Consider the following 3,187-nt stretch of genomic DNA (forward strand, 5'->3'; position numbering starts at 1 on the left):
CCCCAAGTGAGTTAACCTAGCCCCTATATAAGTACTCCCTGACCCCAAGTGTGTTATCCTAGCCCCTTTATATATACTGTCTGACCGCAAGTGAGTTATCCTAGCCCCATTATATGTACTCCCTGACCCCAAGTGAGTTATCCTAGCCCCTTTATATGTACTCCCTGACTCCAAGTGAGTTATCCTAGCCCCTTTATAAGTACTCTCTGACCCCAAGTGTGTTACTCTAGTTTCATATTAGTACTCCCTGGCCCCAAGTGAGTCACCATAGCCTCTTTATAAGTACTCCCTGACCCCTAGTGAGTTATCCTATCCCCGTTATATGTACTCTCTGACCGCAAGTGAGTTATCATAGCCCCTTTATATGTACTCCCATACCCCAATTGAGTTACCATAGCCCCTTTATAAGTACTCCCTGACCCCAAGTGAGTTATCCTAGCCCCTTTATATGTACTCTCTGACCGCAAGTGAGTTACCCTAGCCCCTTTATTTGTACTCTCTGACCGCAAGTCAGTTATCATAGCCCCTTTATATGTACTCTCTGACCGCAAGTGAGTTACCCTAGCCCCTTTATATGTACTCTCTGACCGGAAGTGAGTTATCCTAGCGCCTTTATATGTACTCCCTGACCCCAAGTGAGATATCCTAGCCCCTTTATATGTACTCTCTGATCGCAAGTGAGTTATCCTAACCCTTTTATAAGTACTCCTTGACCCCAAGTGTGTTACCCTAGTGTCATATTAATACTCCCTGGCCCCAAGTGAGTTACCATAGCCCCTTTATAAGTACTCCCTGACCCCAAGTGAGTTATCCTAGCCGCTTTATATGTACTCCCAGACCCCAAGTAGTTACCCTAGTCCCTTATAAGTACTCCCTGACCCCAAGAGAGTTACCCTAGTCCCTTATAACTACTCCTTGACCCCAAGTGAGTTACCCTAGTCCCATATATGTACTCCCTGACCCCAAGTGAGTTATCCTATCCACTTTATATGTACTCTCTGACCGCAAGTGAGTTACCCTATTCCCATATAAGAACTCCCTGTCCCTAAGTGAGTACCCTAGTCCCAAATAAGTACTTCCTGACCCCACGTGTGTTACCCTAGTTTCATATATGTATTCCCTGAACACAAGTGAGTTACCCTAGTCCCACAGAGGTACTCCCTGACCCCAAAAGAGTCACCGTAGCACCTTTATAAGTTCTCCCTGACCCCAAGTGGGTTATCCTAGTCCCATCGAAGTACTCCCTGACTCCAAGTGAGTAACCCTAGCTCCTATATAAGTACTCCCTGACCGCAAGTTAGTTATCCTAGTCCCTTTATATGTACTCTCTGACGGCAAGTGAGTTATCCTAGTCCCATAGTAGTACTCCTTGACCCCAAGTGAGTTACCATAGCCCCTTTATAAGTACTCCCTGACCCCAAGTGAGTTATCCTAGCCCCTTTATATGTACTCTCTGACCGCAAGTGAGTTATCCTAAGCCCTTTATAAGTACTCCCTGACCCCAAGTGAGTTATCCTAGCCCCTTTATAAGTACTCTCTGACCGCAAGTGAGTTACCATATCACCTTTATAAGTTCTCCCTGACCCCAAGTGAGTTATCCTAGCCCCTTTATAAGTACTCTCTGACCGCAAGTGAGTTACCCTAGTCCCATAGTAGTACTCCCTGACCCCTTGTGAGTTATCCTAGACCCTATATAAGTACTCTCTGACCGCAAGTGTGTTACCCTAGTCCCATAGTAGTACTTCCTGAGCCCAAGTGAGTTACCATAGCCCTTTTATAAGTACTCCCTGACCCCAAGTGAGTTACCATATCACCTTTATAAGTTCTCCCTGACCCCAAGTGAGTTATCCTAGCCCCTTTATAAGTACTCTCTGACCGCAAGTGAGTTACCCTAGTCCCATAGTAGTACTCCCTGACCCCTTGTGAGTTATCCTAGACCCTATATAAGTACTCTCTGACCGCAAGTGTGTTACCCTAGTCCCATAGTAGTACTTCCTGACCCCAAGTGAGTTACCATAGCCCCTTTATAAGTACTCCCTGACCCCAAGTGAGTTACAACATCACCTTTATAAGTACTCCCTGACCCCAAGTGAGTTATCCTAGCCCCTTTATATGTACTCCCTGACCCCAAGTGAGTTATCCTAGACCCTTTATAAGTACTCTCTGACCGCAAGTGTGTTACCCTAGTCCCATAGTAGTACTCCCTGACCCCAAGTGAGTTACCATAGCCCCTTTATAAGTACTCTCTGACCCCAAGTGAGTACCCATATCACCTTTATAAGTACTCCCTGACCCCAAGTGAGTTATCCTAGCCCCTTTATAAGTACTCCCTGACCCCAAGAGAGTTACCTTAGTCCCATAAATGTACTACCTGACCCCAAGTGAGTTATCCTAGCCCCTTTATATATACTCTCTGACCGCAAGTGAGTTATCCTAGCACCTTTATAAATTCTCCCTGATCCCAAGTGTGTTGCCTTAGTCACATAAATGTACTCCCTGACCCCAAGTGAGTTATCCTAGTCCCATAGTAGTACTCCCTGACTCCAAGTGAGTTACCATAGCCCCTTTATAAGTACTCCCTGACCCCAAGTGAGTTACCATATCACCTTTATAAGTAATCCCTGACCCCAAGTGAGTTATCCTAGCCCCTTTATATGTACTTTCTGACCACAAGTGAGTTATCCTAGCCCCTTTATATGTACTCTCTGACCGCAAGTGAGTTATCCTAGCCGCTTTATATGTACTCCCAGACCCCAAGTGAGTTACCCTAGTCCCTTAAAAGTACTCCCTGACCTCAAAAGAGTTACCTTAGTCCCATAAATGTACTCCCTGACCCCAAGTGAGTTATCCTATCCCCTTTATATGTATTCTCTGACCGCAAGTGAGTTATCATAGCCCCTTTATATGTACTCTCTGACCGCAAGTGAGTTACCCTAGCCCCTTTATATGTACTCTCTGACCCCAAGTGAGTTACCATATCACCTTTATAAGTAATCCCTGACCCCAAGTGAGTTATCCTAGCCCCTTTATATGTACTTTCTGACCACAAGTGAGTTATCCTAGCCCCTTTATATGTACTCTCTGACCGCAAGTGAGTTATCCTAGCGCCTTTATATGTACTCCCTGACCCCAAGTGAGATATCCTAGCCCCTTTATATGTACTCTCTGATCGCAAGTGAGTTATCCT

Source organism: Prorops nasuta, unplaced genomic scaffold (assembly GCF_024137725.1).
Source record: "Prorops nasuta isolate Cenicafe-Biocafe unplaced genomic scaffold, Cenicafe_Pnas_1.2 PNAS00036, whole genome shotgun sequence".
Lineage (NCBI taxonomy): Eukaryota > Metazoa > Arthropoda > Insecta > Hymenoptera > Bethylidae > Prorops > Prorops nasuta.